The sequence below is a fragment of the Oncorhynchus mykiss genome, chromosome 30, assembly GCF_057628025.1.
Source record: "Oncorhynchus mykiss isolate SJ-2025 chromosome 30, ASM5762802v1, whole genome shotgun sequence".
In the NCBI taxonomy this organism is placed as follows: Eukaryota; Metazoa; Chordata; class Actinopteri; order Salmoniformes; family Salmonidae; genus Oncorhynchus; species Oncorhynchus mykiss.
This window is the reverse complement of record NC_143051.1, coordinates 21,017,995-21,025,542: the sequence shown is the minus strand read 5'-3', so window position 1 is coordinate 21,025,542 and position 7,548 is coordinate 21,017,995. Positions and strand designations below refer to the sequence as shown.

Sequence of the window (7,548 nt, the reverse complement as noted above, 5' to 3'; positions counted from 1 at the left end):
ATAACCCCATAGAATTAGAAATATTTTCACCACAACACTTTGGTGTTGCATAACTGTTTCAAAGACTTGAATGACAAATACTCAAGTCTTGATAGGTCACATACCACTGACATATACACACATTTATCAACAGAAAAACCCCCATAAAAAAATCAGTGACTTTGATGATTATATTACATTAAATTATTTTTCGTATATGTACTTTACAGCCAAATAAATCATTGAACCTTCTTTGAGTAAATAGTGAGTTTTATTTGGTATTTAAAAATGTAAACTATTAAAAATACTTGTTAATAAAATATACATATAAATGTCATTGAGAGTCAGTTTGGAAGTGGCATACGTTGAGGAGACCACCGATTCTGTCAGAACCACAGAGCTACAGTATTATCATGGCATCCATGTTCAACTGATAAAGCGCTAAAGCAAATACTAAACGCTTACTGGGGTCCCGCATTTGTGATGTGCATTCATGCTATGTTCAAAGACATTCTAGTATGGAGCCTATGTAAGTATGCTAGGCCTACATGTTGAAATCTTTCAAATAAGCAGATATGTGTAGATCACCTCATATCTTCCAAAAAATGTCTTTAGGTAAAAATGTTGTTAGGTCATTTTAATCTATTGGGCATTAGTACTGGTAATTCACATTTCCATTTCCCCACAGTACACTTACATTTTCCCGTTATCATAATACAAAAAAGATAAACGTATGTCAAACCCAGCAGTTGTTTATTAAAGACTGCATGGTCTCACAAGACAAAACGCTCCTGATACCCATCCTCTTCCATCAAACACAGACATTCTCTCGAACAACAACAACAAACACTCAGCCCACAGAACCATCTTGGCATGGCATCTTTGAGTAGGCCTGAATTCTAGTGAAGGTGCCAAACGCTGCAATGCAAGGTGATGGAGTGCAGCACTGCAGCCTACTCTGATTCTCTTCATCTCTCTCCCCCATCTCTCTGGTCCAGTTGAGGGGCCACACTGTCCAACTGTTCAGGGAGCATTCTCTTTCAGATGGAACTTCTCCGCCATCCGCCGGGCGCTGTAGAAGGACACACTCATGCCCACCATGGCCATCATCATGGCGATCTGGTTGATGAATCCTTTCTGCGGCTGTATCTGGACTTCACCTGAGACCTGTCTCTGCCAGGGGGAAGAAACGAGCACGCACACACACACACACACAAACACTCAAACATACACACACACACCCCGACACACACAAGGTTTGGTCAATTTATATTGGCATCAATTCACACAGCCCCTACTGTTTTTGAACTGTGAAACAATCCTGTTCTATTGTTGCCTACTTTCCAAGTTTCCTTTACGCTGGCACTCACTATGAATATTTGAACAAGGAAATTAAGGATTTGAGTTAAGGGCACACAGTGCTCTTTCCACACACATTAGCAATGGCACTGATAATAAAGCCAGTAGGTAGGAAACAGTGTCCCATAGGTTGCATGTCTTTCATATTTACAGCTCTCATAGGACAGATCCACACCACGGTAACAGAATTCTGTTTCCTGATAGGAATAAGTCTTTGGTATTGTTTTATTCACATCTGTGAGGCAGGCATGCAAGATAATACGCTAACATCAAAATGATCCTTTATTTAAGAAAGTACAATTCAGCAAAAGCTTCAAACGACATGAGCTGGTTCTTTCAGTGAGAAAAGACGTCATAAGTGTTGTATTATATAATCACTTAAGGTCTGCATCTGTAGTTCACTATGAAATGTTAATGTCCACTTTTCACTGTGTTGTTATCCATCACAACTAGCCTACAGTACAATGGATCCCTATGCTAATATATCAACTTTCCAAATAAACTCTAAAAACAAACAGTGTGTGCAGGAAATAAACTATAAACCAAGGTTTAAAATCATCCCTAGATAGACAAGGTCACCTGGAGGAGACGGAAGTATCCAGGGGTCAGGCGTCCCAGTCTAATGAACATGTCTTCAACTGTGAGTTCTCAGATTAGTCCAGCACCTGCCAGCAGAGAAAACATAAAATATAAATATAATCACCATAGTCCTCAATAGACACTGAGGCAAAAACATCGACAACACAATGAAAAATGTAGTTTTAACTACAAGACTCAATAAGCAAGCCCTCTTCCCATATCAAGCCAAAAGCACAAACTCAGCCTTGGAGGTAAACAAGCTAATCAAAAATATGTTCCACTGTTAACATAGACGAATAAGGACCAGAATGATATTCTGAGACATTTATCAAAGGACAGTACTACATGAACAAAAATATACATGGATTTCACATCACTGGGCAGCAGCGCACCAGCCAGTCAGACTGAGTTTTTCCCCAGACAGAAATATTCCTCAGCTTCAGCCGTTCGGGTGGCTGGTATCAGACGATCTTGCAGGTGAAGAAGCCAGATGTGGAGGTCCTGGGCTGGCGTGGTTACACGTAGTCTGATGTGAGGCCAGTTGGACGTACCAGCAAATTCTCTAAAGCGACTTGAGGCGGCTTATGGTAGAGAAATTAACATTAAATTCTCTGGCAACAGCTCTGGTGGACATTCCTGCAGTCAGCATGCCAATTGCACGCTCCTTCTAAACTTGAGACATCTGTGACATTGTGTTGTGTGACAAAATAGCATATTTTAGAGTGACCTTTTATTGTCCCCAGCAAAAGGTGCACCTGTGTAATGATCATGCTGTTTAATCCGCTTCTTGATATGCCTGTCAGATGGATGAACCCCTCAACACTGTCATTGGTTGCACTAATTGCACTGTTTGTCAACAACCTGGTTCAAGTGTTCATGACGTTACACTGAATAAGGCAGGCACAGTGTTACCGAAAATTTGGTGTTTTACCCAATAAATTACAGGGAGTTTATGTATATACAGTACAACTGAAGTCGGAAGTTGACATACACTTAGATTGGAGTCATTAAAACTCGTTTTTCAACCACTCCACAAATTTCTTGTTAACAAACTATAGTTTTGGTAAGTCGTTAGGACATCTACTTTGTGCATGACACAAGTAATTTTTACAACAATTGTTTACAGACAGATTATTTCACGTATAATTCACTGTAGCACAATTCCGGTGGGTCAGAAGTTTACATACACTAAGTTGACTGTGCCTTTAAATAGCTTGGAAAATTCCAGAAAATGATGTCTTGGCTTTAGAAGCTTCTGATAGTCTAATTGACATCATTTTTTGAGTCAATTGTTGGTGTACCCGTGGATGTATTTCAAGGCCTATCTTCAAACTCATTGCCTCTTCGCTTGACATCATGGGAAAATAAAAAGAAATCAGCCAAGACATCAGAAAAACAATTGTAGACCTCCACATGTCTGGTTCATCCCTGGGAGCAATTTCCAAATGCCTGAAGGTACCACGTTCAACTGTACAAACAATAGTACACAAGTATAAACACCATGGGACCAAATCAAACCCAGAACAACAGCAAAGGACCTTGTGAAGATGCTGGAGGGAACAGCTACAAAAGTATCTATATCCACAGTAAAACGAGTCCTATATCGACATAACCTGAAGGCCGCTCAGCAAGGAAGAAGCCACTGCTCCAAAACCGCTATAAAAAAGCCAGACTATGGTTTGCAACTGCACATGGGGACAAATAATGTATATTTGTAGAAATGTCCTCTGGTCTGATGAAACAAAAATAGTACTGTTTGGCCAAAATGACCATCGTTATGTTTGGAGGAAAAAGGGGGAGGCTTGCAAGCCGAAGAACACCATCCCAACCGTGAAGCATGGGGGTGGCAGCATCATGTTGTGGGGGTGCTTTGCTGCAGGAGGGATTGGTGCACTTCACAAAATAGATGGCATCATGAGGCAGGGAAATTTTGTGGATATATTGAAGTAACATCTCAAGACATCAGTCAGGAAGTTAAAGCTTGGTTGCAAATGGGTCTTCCAAATGGACAATGACCCCAAGCACACTTCCAAAGTTGTGGCAAAATGGCTTAAGGACAACAAAGTCAAGATATTGGAGTGGCCATCACAAAGCCCTGACCTCAATCCTGTTGAAACTTTATGGGTAGAACTGAAAAAGCGTGTGCGAGCAAGGAGGCCTACAAACCTGACTCAGTTACACCAGCTCTGTCAGGAGGAATGGGACAAAATTCCCCCACCTTATTGTGGGAAGCTTGTTGGAAGGCTACCCGAAAAGTTTGACCCAAGTTAAACAATTAAAAGGCAATGCTATCAAAAACTAATTGAGTGTGTGTAAACTTCTGACCCACTGGGAATGTGATGAAAGAAATAAAAGCTGAAACAAATCATTCTCTACTATTATTCTGACATTTCACATTCTTAAATTAAAGTGGTCAGCCTAACTGACCTAAAACAGGGAATTTTTACTCGGATTAAATGTCAGGAACTGTGAATAACTGAGTTTAAATGTATTTGGCTAAGGTGCATGTAAACTTCTGACTTCAACTGTAGAGTGTGCGACTCTCTTTATTTATTTCTATAGACATGGGATCCTACCACCACATTTTGCTAAAAGGGAACTAAACTCCTTGGCAACAATACCCAGCATAAACTTCTGTAGAATGCACTTTTAGAATCTCATGTCCATGCAATTTGTTCTGCAACAAGGACTGCATTCATGTTGCAAATTAATACAGGAGTTAACCAGCAAATCACAAAAAAATGCAGCCCAAAAGTACACAATAGCTGCCAACATAGCCTCTTTTATCTAATTTTCCACTGAATGGCGCCCTCTTTCTTACATCACAGAGAAACCAATGAGTCCTACATTTCAAACTCAAATTCAACATTTAAGAAAGACATGATCCATTGGAGCTTTTATAAGCCCAGAGTCAAGCAAACTTCAACTCATGATGACAGCAAAATAACAAAACCAGCAATAACCATGACATGAAACCAATACCACAATTGAGAAATAACTTCAGAAATACCCTGAATTTTAGGAGAAGTGTAGAATATAATCTCACGGAGAGAGAGAGAGAGAGAGAGAGAGAGAGAGAGAGAGAGAGAGAGAGAGAGAGAGAGAGAGAGAGAGAGAGAGACAGAGAGAGACAGGACAGGATCCAAAGGAATCCCGGTGAATCCTCACCTTCACCAAGCCCTGCAGCAGCATCAGCCCAGACACCATCCGAAACACTAGAAGAAAGTGAAAGCCTGTGATACTGAGGAAGCTCCTATGTGCCCCTGGTCTTTGTAAACCCCAGTCCCATCCAATTGGCTCAATAGACTCAAGCTGAACACACAGACACAGTCTCGCACAGACAGACACACACACACACACACATAGACACATTCTCTCGCCTTACTGCATAAAAGCCTCAGCCTGTCAGATTTGGTTTTGTCATCCAGTCCAAAAATGGGAGGATGAGGAGAGGGGAGTGTGCTTCTGTGCAGCATGGTCCACGCTTGAAGAAACATGTGTGTTAACACGCTGCAGGGGTGTTATGTAACACTTCGGACTCACCAAAACAGGACCCTTTCCAATAGCATCCACTGTAAGAAGCAGTCAATGATCCCAGCAGGAAGTCATTATAATGACTTCTAATTATGAGAACATATCTGACATTTCTGGAAGACTTCTTGCATTGTATATGTTCAAATTATTGTCTGAAGGCTTGGTTCTAATGTTACATACTAACCACACCACTCGGTTGTGTGTGAGAGCGTTGCAAAATAAATGTACACTTACATGTTTATTCAATCATTGCACCCACACCGCTTGCGAGCGTCAACAAGCATGCGTAGCCATGCGCTAAAATAGAACTTTGTCATATTTGTGATGCTCGAAGCACTGTAAGTCCTGCCTCTCCCATCTCCTCATTGCTTTTTAGGAGTATATACCCACGTGGCATCTTATCATTGGTTTTTAGGAGCATATGCCCATGTGAGTGATTGAAAGACGAACTGAGTTCCACACTCCAGTCCAGGTGGTTGTGGGAATGCACCTTAAAGTTGGTTGCCAACCGCCATATAAAGTCCAAATAAGAAGAAGCCTGAAGGAGGAGAGATTAGAAACAAACTTGGTTTACTGTTTTATCTGTGGATTAATTGTCGGAGTAGAGGACCTTGTGCATTTCAGGTAAAATAACAACCCAATGTTTATATCCCAGGACAAATTAGCTAGCAACAGCAAGCTAGCTAGCTAAATGACCGTAAATGTTTGTTTTTTGACCTGTCCCCAAATTAATATCATTGGTTCAGAGTTTGTTTTGATATTTAAACCTGCGTGTCCTGATCGTGTCTGGTGTGGTTGGACAAAATCAACTTGCTCAATGATGTATATAAACCCTGGATTGCTGATGCTATTTCATTGCCATTGAGAGGCTTTGAAGTCACCAACATATTGGTACTCCCCAGTTGGAGCAGTCCTCCATAGGAATGAATGGAATTCGACAGTATTTAAATTAAATGTTTCAAGGACCAAATTACATGTATTAGTAAATGCATTTATATAGCTTCCAAAATATTTTTTACAACGGTGGGAGAGTGCGATGGCTTCAGCACAGCACTGCAAGATGGTGATGCGCAAGTTGGTGGCAGGACAAGGAGGAGTTCTTATAGTACTCCAGCAAAAAAAGGCTCTATTTACATGTTGCTTGTGGGTGCATTTCACACTATTTTTGAATTATAAATTTGATTTTAAGGCTTTTATAAATGTCATGCTTAATATGTTTATGTCATCATCGCAAATCAACTGCATTATATATATTTTTTAAACACTTCAACCAGTAAAATGTCTCTTTTTCTTTTGCTACAGCCTATAATCAATGAGCGTTAGCATTATAGCTAACAACTGCTGCATCCAAAATAGTTATTTTGCAAAGATCACAACCAAATATAATCTTTGCGACTGTTCAAGCAAGAATCAAAACATTATTGTAAGCGTATGACAACCCCAGAAAGTGATTTTGTTCAGAAGTAATAAAAACATAAATCTAGGCTTTGTTGAATGGGAGTATGATGGCAAAGGCTTTCTCACTGCCGCCAAAAGTCACACGCATCTGTGCATGACGTCAGTGTGTCGTGTACTGGAAAGTGGTATATAACCTTTCATTATGTGGGGAAAAAAAAAATGTATCTTCATCCAACACATCCAGAACTAGTGGCCTGACCACAGCACAACCAAATACATTTCCTTTATGGAAACAATATTTTCAAACCAAAGGAAAGCAGGAAAGCGCCATCTTCCCCATCTTGACACACTAGTAGCCTTGTTTAGTATGGGTCTTTGTCTATAGTCTGCAGAATACAAACATGTGTAGTCATGTTCAGTTTGGCCACAAAAGGCAGTCAATTCGGAGGGGGAGGTAGACTACAGGATGCTGATTGTGGCCTCCTAAATGACTTCATCCGTCAGCCTGCACACTCAGTAAATTGAAACATTATTGCCAAAAGCAGATGCTGGTAACATACTGGTCTTGATGTAAACTGCTAATCACATCACAAAATAGTTTATACCATCACGAAACATGTGAGGAAGTAGAATATTCATCATAAAAAGTATCTCTGACATCACAAATGAAACACCTTGTGCACTGAAGGTCAAAATGAG

At 40.4% G+C, this 7,548-nt stretch overlaps 1 long non-coding RNA gene across 1 annotated transcript; it reads right to left on the bottom strand.

Annotated features, from left to right (window-relative positions):
- Nucleotides 1–231: 231 nt before the first annotated feature.
- Nucleotides 232–5,231, bottom strand: LOC110488070 (uncharacterized). Its single transcript, XR_002468341.3, has 3 exons — nt 5,086–5,231; nt 1,918–2,003; nt 232–1,152 (listed from the first exon to the last, which is right to left on the bottom strand). It is a non-coding gene; the product is annotated as an uncharacterized LOC110488070 (long non-coding RNA).
- Nucleotides 5,232–7,548: the final 2,317 nt, after the last annotated feature.